This window comes from Rhea americana, unplaced genomic scaffold, assembly GCF_003343005.1.
Source record: "Rhea americana isolate MKP2758 unplaced genomic scaffold, rheAme1 scaffold_259, whole genome shotgun sequence".
Taxonomy (NCBI): Eukaryota; Metazoa; Chordata; class Aves; order Rheiformes; family Rheidae; genus Rhea; species Rhea americana.
Window position 1 is genome coordinate 1,106,346 of NW_028186378.1, and position 13,013 is coordinate 1,119,358.

Below are 13,013 nucleotides of genomic sequence, written 5' to 3' on the forward strand. Positions count from 1 at the left end.
CCCGCCCTCCCGCCCCGGGCCCGCCGCGCGGCACCCTGGGAGTTGTAGTCGGCGCGGGGCAGGCCGCAGCGGCGGCCTCGTCGCCGCGTTTCCCGGGAGGGCCCTGCCCCGAGCCGCTTCCTCGGAGCCGGCTGCGAGGCACCCGCGGTCGCAGCCAGCCCGGCGTCCCTCGCTCGCGGGGAGCCCTGAAGGGCGGCAGGCGCCTCTTCTGTGCGGACGTCCAGGCCGCAGGGAGTACGCAGGCCGCTTCCTGGCGCCTAATGCCCTTCGTAGCTGCCAGCCGCCTCTGGCAATAGCCCCAATTCTTTGCGGATCATAAAGTGTGTAATATACTGTATTGCCCTGAAAGCTTGGTATGAGAAAAAACGGTGTTAAAAACAGCAGCATTCTCAGTCAAAAAGCTATGAATTAAATTTCGTATTAGATGAACAAATTGCAGCCTAATGGAAAATTGTTATCATTGGCATAAACAAGTATTATTAGCAATATCATTTGCGGAACAACTGTGCACAGAGTTAGAAATTCACCCCAGCAAATCCATTTTTAGGTTAATTTTTTATGAATTTAAACTTCCAAGCTGTAAAATGTGCAACAAACATTAATATGCAAAAGATTTGAGCACAAGGACACCCTGGTAAGGGATAGCCTCAGAAAACTGTACCATTTTACTGACATGTCCCCCAGCAGTGAATGGTGTAATCTCTATTTATTTTTCCCAAAATATTTATACAAAATACCATTATTTGGATGTACACCTCTGGCGTGGCATGCATGAGAAACTGTTATGCTCTCATAAAGTTGTTTCCCTAAATTACTTATGACAAACTTTTTTATGTTTTTAAATAATTTATCTTTTTGAAAAAGCTTTGTCTTGAGTACTTGGTGTTTGGTCATGTTAGATCTTAAGGCCAGAGGAGATAAAAGCTTCTGAAAACTTAATGCATTTATCAGATTCATGCATCTGTCTTAGAAAATGCAAACTGCTTTTTTTTTTTTTTTTTTTTTTCTTAAGGATGTCTGCGAAATTCATAGTGGTGCAGATCATGTGACTTCTAGGGCAGAAATAGTAATTATAGTAATGCAACTGTATTCTTAACCCAAATGGCTTAAGAGAATAAGGCTGGCTGATATGTATAACCCAAACAAGGCTCGGTAAGCTCAGCTGCAAGCAGAAGAATATGGGGTATCATAAAACCCAATACTTAATGGTGCTGTGTCCATTAGTACTTAGTGACATAGTAGCCGTCTGCTCGCTGGCTTGTCTATTGACACTCTTTTGCAGGTTTTCTTAGAAAAAAAAAAGAGAGAGAGAGAGAGAGCTGAAGGAAGGACAGGGAGATCCTCCAGTTAATGGCTGTGGTGCTGTTTCTATCAGTTGCTTCTAAGCAAATTCACATAATACATATGCTATTATGCCTAAGATAAGAAGTTGCTACCAATTCATGCTGTAACAGAGCAACTACTACCTTGTTTGCAGATAAGCCCAGTAACACTTGGCTTTCTCGATGTGATGGCTTACACCAAAAAACAAATTATACAACCAGCTGCAGAAGTGAAAGAAAGAGGTGTGATATGAGATAGAGTTTTTGGTACTCCTGCTTGTGCTATTCTGAGAACAGATACACCTAATTAACTGCAAATAGCCTTCACATTCACATTAAGAAGACCTGAACAGTCTTTTTGTCAGCAACCAGTAAAAGTGAGCTGACCATTTTAGTTACGAAAGGGAACTTACTTTTTCCTAAGACAATCACTTATCACAAATTTTCCCATTCTGATTCTCACACAGGGAAACCTTCAAATCAAGCTGAGGAACAAAAGCTTCTCAGTGTTGGTTACTGACTGCAGCAAGGGCTGTTTCTTACTCATTTGGACAGTTAAGGAAGAGAGGGCAAATATGGTCGTAGATATCTGTGTCTTCTTCCCTCTTTCTTCTCAACAGGAATTGTTATAATTTATATCAGTGTTCTTATTTTCTAATCCTAGGAAAAAATATCTTGAGTGGATAATAAGAATTGCAAGAAGAATATAGTCCCTGCTTTGATTTGTGAGCACTCTTCAGGGTATTTGTTGAAGATAATAACTTGTGAAGCATAAGAGGATTTTTGCTTTCAGTCACCTTAAACTGTTTGCATAAGCTAATGGGATGAGGAAAGCTAGTAAATGAAAGCTATAATGCTCTGATTTTTCCTCCCTCTACCCTGATTTCTACTGTTCTGGCATAGAAGCATTGCATCACACTACTTGATCTTTTCACAAAATGCCTAAGTCAACAGCAGAACAAAGTTAAGCAATAGCCCCTGTTACATGCGGGGCTGACTGTTTCCACTGCTGCCTTATTCCTTATATCCTTCCAGCTCTAGAAGTGGTTTCATGGTTGGCTAAGATATGGAAAACATTGCCAGTTAGAGCAGTCTCAAATGTAAATAGATGCAGCTACTACACACAAAAAAAATGGAGCATTAAAACCCCCTGTTAATACAAAGCCTTTCTCTAATACTCTGACTCATACACTTTCTATGAAGCTTTTGCTATCCTGATTTTTTTTTTTTTTTGCTACATAATAGCTTCCGTGTAAGCTTTGTAAAATTAAAGCAAAATATAAGCTACTATTGCAGCTTACTCAGATAGCTCCTGTAAATACGCTGTAACAATAAGTAACATTCGCTTGTGCTTGCGGCTGAGATTAGCCTGAAATGCTGCTTATGATGCACAGAGCAATGCTGATCTCTTAGCTATTAAACTCTGTTACAAGGAGTCTGGCTTCTGAAGTGCCCCATCATCCTTTAATGTGAACTGGCAAAGGGAATGGCTTTGGCAGCACTGCTGTGAGCCATTAACAAATCTAGCCTGGTTTTTATTTGGTCTGGGCCATGGCTAGCTTGGGCACTTTGCAGCTTTTCTGGGCCTGCTTTTGTCAAAGGCGGGATGACCACTAAGGTTGGTGCTCATCTCTAAATCTGTGGAGGTCATGAAACTTGGACTATTTTTACGATTCTAAAGGGCTGATGTGCTTTGAAGTGAAGCGCACAGAGTGAGCATGACCCCGGGTTAGTCTTCTGTCACTGGAAGCAGGGCAGTGCCTGGTTTTCCTTTCAGAGGGTGAGCTTCCTGCTGCACTGCACTCCCATAGAGCAGACTCTGTGCTTGGTTATGTACCAAGGTGCCATCTGTGCCAGCCTCCTACTCCTCCTCCCTATCTAACAAATCCACTCATTGCCGTGACTACAAAAAGATAAATCAGATGATTTCATTATGATTTCAATTTGCTATTCCTTGAAGTATTCAGTAACTGGGAAGCAGCACTGAGGCCGTATGTCAAACAGCTCTAGCTCCCAGTTCCTGCTTTTCATAGGAAATAATCTGTCCACTGTGGCCTAACTGTACAGAAAGTATAGGAAAGAAATCTGAGAATATGCAATTGCTGTAGCTGAACTTTTGACATCTGGACAATTCAGTTTTGTTTTTAGAACTGAGTCTTGACACGTGGTGCTAAAAACTAGCATCAGAGTTAAACCTTAATGGAAATGTGATTGTATAAAACATCCTCAGAGGAGTTAAAGATGGGGTTCACAATCCCAAGAAGCTGATATTTAAATGCAGATCTTGGAAATGGAGAACTCTCATGGAATTTCATTTGAATACCCAGTGTTGCCTCCCTCTGATGTTCTGTAGCAGCATAGTGGAGCATGCCTTCCTGACTGCTGAAATGACAATTAGGCAGGACTAACTTTTAGTTACTAAATCAGTAGCTGAAATGTTGATTGAAATTACATTTAAAAAAAAGGAGTTGAAACATCCTATCCTGATCAGTGACAGCATTTAATATGCACACTCAAATATCACAGATAACTAGACAGAGAGGTTCACTTGCAGACCTAGTAGAGAAAGGATTAACTAAGAAAACTGAGAATATAAGGATTCTGTTCATCCAAAGGATGATCCAAAAAAGAAAGTCCCTGGTCATGAAAGAGCTAGCTGAGAGTCATAAGCAATATTTCACTTAGTGAGGTCTGTCTCCCTGCTTGTTCATGAGCTTATACCCTAGCTGTTCATGTGACCACTGTTGTTATGAGCAGTGTTGTGTTTAATGCACGGGGTGTGTCTGGAAAAATACAGGAAACGTTAGAGATGCATCTTTGTGCCTGCTAATGCTGACATCACCATGCAGACTAAAAACAAACCCATATGGAAAACAGCTATGGAAACATCAAGTTCTCCTGAATCACTTTTGTCATGGTCTGCATTGAAATGTCAGAATATAAACTTAAATAGGCTAAGCTCCCTGTGGTAACAAATTGGGATGAAATTCTGTTATTTTACTGGGCAAAAAATTGGGTCAGTCAGTTACTATCACAGAGAGATTAGATTGCTCAAGAAGCTTTAAAACAAATGTAACTAATGAATTAACCTCATTCACAGACTGTGAAATCTGTTCTCAGAGAAATGCCAACTAGCTCAAACAATACTAATCATGGGGTAGCAACAACAAGTGGTTGTTGAAGTTCTAGCTCAGTCTTCAGTGTTCTTGTGATACCTGAGAAAATGATACTCTATGCCACAGCTGCTTGAAAAAACATGGGGTGGCAAAAGCAACCAGAAATTCTGAAGGTGGGAGCACAGATCACATTGCTTGCAGTTTCAGATAGTGCTACTTTAAGAGACTTCCACTCAGAAATGAACTATATACTAGCATTCTGCTACAGAGCAAAGAATTAGCAGTAACAGTATGTGTTCACCATATGGGGAAAGATGTTCTGGAGTCAACTGTTGGTTTTAGACCCTGGAATTTAGATTTTCACTAATCTGAAATTGTCTGAAATGTTAAAATGAGCCATTGCTTAAACTACCTCAATTTTCGGCTTCTTGTTAAGTAAAGTCTCACTGTAAAACTGTTTATAGTATTTACAGATCTACAGAACTATCATCTTCATTAAACCAAAGACACTGATCAAATCTGGAGTTGTGTGTAGCTGTTGTTAGGCTGATAATCATCTATTTTCTAGTCTTAAAACAGGAGTTAAAATGTTTACAGTGAAAATAAATGTCATCTTCAGATGAAGAAAGAAAGAAGGCTTTAAGTCCTGAGTTCTACTTGTGCTATCCAAAGCTTAGACAGCTTCATTTCAGTACAAACTTCAACTACATGTGGTAAAGATTTTTTCAATCTGCCCATTGATATTGGTACCCCTGAGTCAGGCCTCAGTTAACATCCTGAATTTTATACCGGAGTTAGTCCAGTGACAGCCTCATATCCCTATTCCTGGATACTCAGCACTTTATTGAGCTCTTATTGTAGCTAAATATGATTACACTGAAAGTGTCTCTGGGCTTATTTCTGTTGTCACTTCCCTGACAGTGAATCAATATTTGATTCATCACATAATTCCAGGTTAAGCTCAGATCTAGCTTCAGCTGTGCTATGCTGACAGGGCTTTAAGCAGTAGGGAAAAATAGCTCAGTTGTTACCTTTGAAATTTCAAACATGCTATCAATTTCATACAAAATACTATAGGAGAGGTCTCTCAGTACTGCAGTTCAAACTAATCTATTAGAAAAATAACCTTAGTTTAGAGCAATATCACATGCATAATGCTGTAATATCTCATGGTAAGGAACGAAGAGACAGGATGGAGATAGAGAAAAGCAAAACAATTAGGTCAGACAAACTGTGGTCAGGACCCTGTGCTTCAAGGAGCTGTAGGTAACTATCAAGGAAGATCATGTTCCCAGGACTGTCCCAGTGAGAGTTACCTGTTGCTGAGGAGCTAAGCTTGCTCCATCAAAGAGGGTCTAAAGAGCAGTATGGATCYTCCTGTTGTGAGGGGCAGTGACCTACCCTTGCCCTTGCCTGTACCCCTTCTGAAAAAAAGGTAGCAAAGGAGTCTTCACTGAGTTTGTGCTACCAGAAATGTTCCCCTGAAGGCAAGACAGAGATCAGAACTATGAACTCCCTTTCTGTTGAAGACCTTGTGAAAGATATTTTAAGAGCATGACATTATGCAAGTGGCTTACCCAGCATCCCCTAACAACGCACCAAGGTAGCAAATTGCATAGTTGAAATAGCAACTTCAAATATACAGCTGCAGAACATGGCTATACATCATAACATTTGTCTGGTAGGAAACCAAAATGTTTCCTTTGGTGTTATGGGCAGGGGAGTGAGTTATTGTTGATCAGAGATGGGAGGTAAAATAGCATGAAAGCAAAGCTGAGAACTGCAGTCAGAGGTTGTCATGCTCTTTCCCTACATTTCAGACGAGAACTCTTGTTCTTCTTGCCCTAAACACTTGTGTGTGTCGTGGCAGGGAGAGTGCTGCTTGTGAATACTCGTATTAGAAAAGCAGCTTGCAGTAGCAGTAGCTTGGGAATGGACTAGTAGGCATTTGGCTGCAGCTGTGCAACAGGCTTCGTGGCCAGGAAGAAGAGTGCTGTCAGGCAACACCAGAATCCACAGGAATACATGGTGGGTGAGCAGAGTTGCTCACTTCAGAGCTTGAGCTCTCAGGATGGCTACAGACTCCCGGCAATAACATCTGGAGTTCAGCCCCGCTGCTTGTTCCAAACAGGTCTGGCCCTGTACCAAGGACAGTAGTTCTGAGTATGACGTTTATTCCTCCTGGGTATGTATTTGACAATAGTGTAACTTGAATTGCTTTTCTTTGGAACTTGTCCTTCAGAATCAGTAATATTTACTTGGCACAGTAATTCCACCCCTTTGGCTTTCCTGTGTGAGAAGTTTCCCTGAGGAGTGACTTGTATGCCATGACAGCACAGAATCGGCCCTTAACCCCAACAACCCACAACAAGCAGCGTTGTCCCTCACTGGTGCACCATGCCAGAATGGGGGGGGTCTCCAAAATGCCATCAACTGTCATCTAGAACATGGTTACCATAAACACTGATGGGATTTGCTGGGTCTGTACATTCTTTAAACTGCTCAACAGCTCACTGATAACAACTCAGCTTTTTGCAGTGGAAGGCTGTCATAGTAGAGATGGTTTCTCTGGCCTGCTTGCACTGCACTGTGGTCTACAGAAAGCACTGCGGAAGAATTCCCCAGAAAGGGTCTGGTACTCACTGCTAGTGTGTGTCACCTTATGTGCCCCCTTTGGTAGCTGTAGCTTTTTGATGAATAAGTAATGCAGTCCCACAGGTTATTTGTGTAGAGCTAAGGAAGGGCTCTTAGCATATTTCCACCTTCACATTTTACTTACAGTTTGCCTAGGTTTGACCTAATTCTATGCATAAGCTGGGCTTAGCGGTGGAGTCTTGGAAATGTTTCCAGCTGTTAAAGCCCGGCTATTTCTTCTGCAGTAATTACTGCTGTTCTAAAGCTCTTCACCAGCTATGTATCCTAATATTAACACAAAAAACATATTTTCAGTGATTCTAAGCTTTGGACAAGCTTCTTACAATGGCAGGACTTATATTCAATGTCATACAGCACCATGGGACCTGCTCATCCCAGGTTGCTTGCTGCTAGGTATATACTGAATTGGAAAATCTCCTTCCTGTGTACCCACTGCTATCATAGCACTGTTATTACAGGATAAAAAAAAGTGTTGGATTGTTTTTGTAAAGCTGGATGTGATTTTTCATTCCACTGCAACTTCCCATCATTTGCAAAAAATAAAAATAGAAAAAAGGGGGGAACAAGTATAATTACGTGAAACTTGATACTCAATAATAATTTGAACATCATGAGGCTCTTAGAGGATGCTGCACAATTATTATAGCCAGGGAGGATTATTAGCAGTAAACATCTAGCCAAGAAGCAACCCTTGTTTGAACTAGGGCTACCTAAATCATACTCTTTATGTCTAAAGCACAGAGAGGACACAGTCGAGGAGTTACTAAATAAATGTCATGTTTTCCATGTACAGTTACCTTCATCCAGAAATGCTTTGGACTTGCCCAAATCTCATCACCTTCCATGAACCACTTAATATGAATTTACTGGGATGGGAAGTTACAACTACACAAGGGACATCAGATCCTGAAATTTGAAAAAGAAAGGGTCATTCTTAACTCTCAAAGAACTGAGCATCCCTAGCATTTAGTTTAAAATGTAGGTTTGCATGATGTGCTTGCTGTTAGAAATATGTAACCAGCAACTCAAAATTTTAGACTTGATCCTGGTTAATACTTGAACTATCCCTCAGTATGTCATGTATCCATAACAGAGCTAGATGTAGCGTACATTACAGTAGGAAGCTACTGTAAAACCTGTTGATTCTCCTGCTTTATAAATAGCCAGAGGTTTCCCACTAGAATTCCACTGCAACAAACACTCATGCACTTAAATTAGTAACTGACATGTGAATTGTAGAGGAACCTCATTCTGGTATTGCAGTTCCTGAGATGGTTCCTCTGAGACTTCCTGGAATAGAAATGTATCGACTGTGCTTGCTCCCAGCTTGCTGGCAACCGTGGAGCGAATACCACATGAGGTGCTACAGAGCTCAAACTGGGAGCTGCCGGGTGCTTGCCCTGCTGAGGCAGGGTTTGCCGAAATGTTGCAGTTCTGTAGAGGGTAAGTTGCTCCTGGGCAAGACGCGTAACCTGAGGAACATACCAACTCAATCAAGGTAGTCCTGCAGCAGAAACCAGTAATTTTCACTTAGGGTGGAAGTGACTACGTTAGAAGTGATAATGACTCCTCCCTTGCATAGGTTATGACCCGTTCTTCAAAACAAAACAAATGGCATGTTTTCTTTTATGTCCTGGTTTAGCCTCTCAGAGGCAGAACTCTACTTGCTGATCATTAGCCTGTGTACCACCACTGAAGCAAGCTGTAGGATGAGGTTCTAAAGGCTAATGTTATCAATGATTAACTATGATACAGCTTTTTTTTCTTCAGAGGATCTGAGACCTGGCCCCACTGCTTTCCTTTGCAGAATGCCCAGAGGCACCAGAATCGGACCTTTCAGCAGAGATGCCCTGTGTGAAATGGAGTTGTCTTTCTGTCTGCTAGTAGGAAGACAAATGATAGAGACAACRTTGCTGGTGTGCTTAGCTGGGGAAGAAGATCTTGGGCCCAGGTCCTGTATGCATGTTAAAGGCAGGCAAACACTCTCCCTTCCCTTCCCTTCCCTTCAAGGAAAACCTTGAAGGGAAATGAAAGGAGTTTGAAAAAGTAGGGTCAGAGCCTTAAGGAATTACTAGCATTAGCTCTATGTTGAAACAGCTGAAGAAAGAAGCTTCCAAAAGCTGGACACTGCTCATAGGCACAGTTTCTGTAGTTGGTACAGTAATCTGTTGATGGCTGATGTCCAGACTAAAGTGAATGGAATAGTATTTTGTCTGCTGGAAAACATTTCCTCTACTTTGCAGAGGCAGCTTAGATCCTTTCCCCTGCTCTTGCGTTATTTGTAAAGTTTGCTTCAGCTTTTCTGACACCTGGAGAGGAAAGGCTTGGTCCTGTTGGCTCTTCTAAAGGTGGAGAGCGTGTTAAAAAGAGAGGTCAAGTGTGTTTACAGTAGCTTCAGAAGAGGTCTTGGGGATTTTAAGCACCAGAATTCGGTTAAAGCCAAAAGACTAAAATGTGAAATCCCTCAAAGAAAGCTAAATTGTTACTTTTAGAGCAGATTAGCTAGATCCTGTGGCTCAATCCTCTCCTTGAAGTGTTCTTTAGGCAGTAAACTACCATGTATCAGCAGTGTGGTACAAGTTGGTTTCAGACAGCATGGAAAGCTGAAAGACCTCAAAGCCTAGCCTGCACCTTGTCTTGTCTACAGGATTAACTCTTGTCACTACTTTGAAATGCAAGACCCTAGAWAAAATGCAAACTTAGATCTCCTTGAACTCAACTGACATGAGATAGCTTCAGACATGATGGGCCTGCATTTTGCAAGGAGGGAGGCTAGGATGCAGACATGTCTCTACCCCTTGTCCAAAGTTCAATACCACATGCAACAAGCTGCTGTTGACCTAAGCCTTTAAGGGCTAAAAACAGTGGAGTCTTGGCATTAGTTTTCAGAATAGTAGGCTGGATGAAGTAAGATGAAAGCATGTCTTGGAATGTTACTTATTCCTTTGTCAGTCGCCTCAGTTTTTATAAATATGACTAAGTCATTAACCTTCAGCCATCTGTTGAGTTTTGATGACCTGTGTGGGAAGTGTTTAAAGCTACCACTACATACTTCTGAGGGCTCAAGAAAGGGCTACAAAGACTTGGCTCAGAAGGGTTTATAGTCAAATCAGCCATCATAAAATTAGGTCATAATAAAGCAAGTGAAAAATTTCTACTGTGGTCTCCAGTAGCAGCACTTCAGGCCTACTATCTTGAGAACCATAAACACTTACTTGTGTAAGTGTTTCATTCATTCAGTATCTATTCACTATTTGACTTGGGAAAAAAAAGTATAGTAGTATTTTAAATATTCCCTGACCCAATTTTAGGGGCCTTGTAGTGTTAAACTATATATAAGGGACCTGGGATAAAGTACTCTCAAAGCTGAGATAGACTAATGTAACAGTGGCTCTGTTTCTTAGATTGGAAAATGGAATAGAAAACTGAGTGCTCAGGCAGCTGACAAACACATGTGCACATCTGCTGGAGCTAGGCATGCGAAAACAGACCTGGAGATGCTGTTGTCTTGCAGAACATGAAATCTGGATGCAGATAGTTATCTAACCCAGAATACTTGGCAGAAGTCCCAAAAGCTAACTTCAACTCTATGCTTTCTTCTTTAAGAGTGATTGGTTTAACTGAGAGTTAATACTTTTGTTAAAAGTATTGTGCTCAAGAGGACAAAAATGTTACTGCTTCTTGGCAATAGCATACCTGTTATTGGTGCAAGACATTCTGCAGGAATAAATGGAGACAACATCTCTATCAAGTGCTTCAGGTTGCTGGTTATGAACGTGAACCTAAATTGTATATATCAAGAACTCCATGGCTCTCACAATTGAATAGTCTTCTGACTTCAGGTAAGAGTGTACTCCAAGGGTACCAGTCCTGATGATAAATTTCATTTTCTGATGCTAATCTGAATAAATTATGTGGATTGAAACAATCAGTTTCATGGCCTGACATCACATGTTTGAGTGACAGGTCAAATTTCTATTATTAGATTCAATAGATGTGTATCTACCTGGTGTGGGTGCAGAGTAAGGATAGATAGTCTTTTGGGTTATACAGCTTAGAGGCACACTGTTCTCACTCTGTCTTTTGAGTTACTGATCTAGAAGCAATTTTAGTCACTGCTTTAGAGAAACGAAGGATCACTGTGTGGTCTGGTAATGGATGGGAAATGGACAGGAAAACTGTAATGAGCGCAACTTCAGTAGAGATTATAATTGCATGCTAGTCTGCATTGACTAAATTGGCTGTTCCTAGCAGAACCAGAGCCCCAGCCTTTCCCCTAGAGGTATGGCTGAGATGCATCTACTCTTACAGTACTCATGGCAACTTATTCTTTCTTGGGGGCCTGATCTCAAGCAGAAACATGATGCAGTAACTCAGGGTTAAATCTTGTTGTGACAACAATACCAAGAGGTAGTGTGCCTCTAAATGAAAATGGGGAAATAGCCAGCAAGGGCAAAGTAAACTGAAGCAACTTCATAAGCAAAATAGCACTGCAGCACTGCAAAGGGAAGTGAGGAGTCATTCCCCAGAAGAGATTTCTCTCTGTGGCAGTGTATTTACAATGGCAAGAGTGAGCAGTCTTCGAATGATTTGGAACTTCCCCTATCATAGTAACCAAAACAATGATATCATGGAGCAGTGATTCCTCTAAAGAGCCTGCTTAGAAGCCTCTCCAAAGGATTTTGATTGTGCTACGGCGGAGGTAATAGCCACTGCCTCTGATGTTAAACCAGAATCAACTTGGAAGTTTAGTGTTTAGTGGGAGATGGGGCACTTAAATGCAAGAACTGATCACATTTGTCTGATGTCTGTCCTTGTAAGGCGAGTGATAAAAGGTGCTAACACTCCCTTCCTGCCGAAAGAGATTCCAGAGGCTGTGCATGACCTCCTCCTAGCTGACGCTCTGTATCTGCTTTAGAGAGATGTTCAAAACTTTATCCCAAATGTCAGTTGAGTGTCTAGATACTAATTTGTGGGTAAAGTTGCTCTTCAGAGCAAAACAGGCATGAAAACTTTGCAACAGATGGGTCAGTTCTGGGCCTGTAAGGGCAAAACGGAGGAGAACATGGCACAACAGGAATTTAGAGCATTCCAGTGCTTACGGACCTTGAACTGCAATGCACACAGTACGGATCACCTGGCACACAAACGCACAAGGAGAGCAGCCTGACTTCTTGTGGCCACTTGCACAGAGCACTGGGCTAGTATTTGGAAGGTTAGGTGACTTGTTGATAGACCGCTGGGTGACAGTAAGCGGGTTGCAGCATTTTTTCTGTGCAAAAAAAGTAATACTGAAGCCACTTGTAAAATATTTTAAAATGTAATGAGAAGTCCCAGCTGCCTATCAGGCACAAGTGCATCTGACTCGTTGCTGAACTGTGTAGGTTGCAGGGATAGTCAGGTTAGATTGGATTAATCATACCTGAGGTCTATTGAAATGTGTGGCACGGATGTGGGCAATGTCAGGAATGAAACAAACCTGAGGTCTTTTCCAAATGGAGGTTACCAGCAGGCTCACTTCCTACTTACGCTGTAGTTTTCTGGGACATATTGTTTGGAAATGGTTAATCAAATGCATGCTTGGAGTGGGACAAAAGGTTCAAAATTCTAATTGTATAGCACACGGATGTTGTAAATCAGGATAACCTGAAAGAAGAAAAGGAAATGTAAACTTGCCAAAACTGGTCTTAGCTGCTCGCAACTGCTTTAACAGTTGAGCTATGTAACAGCAACAGAAACAGGCAAAGTCAGCCTTGCAACTGCAAAATCTGACTTGGTACCAAGAACAATATAAAAGAGAAGCCAAAGAGATAAAAGGTAGGGATTTCTTCACAGTATATATGATTAAGCAGCACTTTTTTTGGACCCTATGAGGTTACTACTACAAGAACAGAATCTGGCATCTGAGATTAATAGACAT

The 13,013-nt window shown here is 41.5% G+C and overlaps 1 long non-coding RNA gene across 1 annotated transcript in view; it reads left to right on the forward strand.

The window, feature by feature from the left end:
• The window catches only part of LOC146594474 (uncharacterized), a 12,139-nt gene extending 413 nt beyond the window's left edge, over positions 1 to 11,726 (forward strand). The window contains exons 2-3 of the long non-coding RNA XR_014896175.1: positions 1,987 to 2,063; positions 11,665 to 11,726. This is a non-coding gene — a long non-coding RNA (uncharacterized LOC146594474). The remainder of the gene's footprint in view (positions 1 to 1,986; positions 2,064 to 11,664) is intronic.
• Positions 11,727 to 13,013: the final 1,287 nt, after the last annotated feature.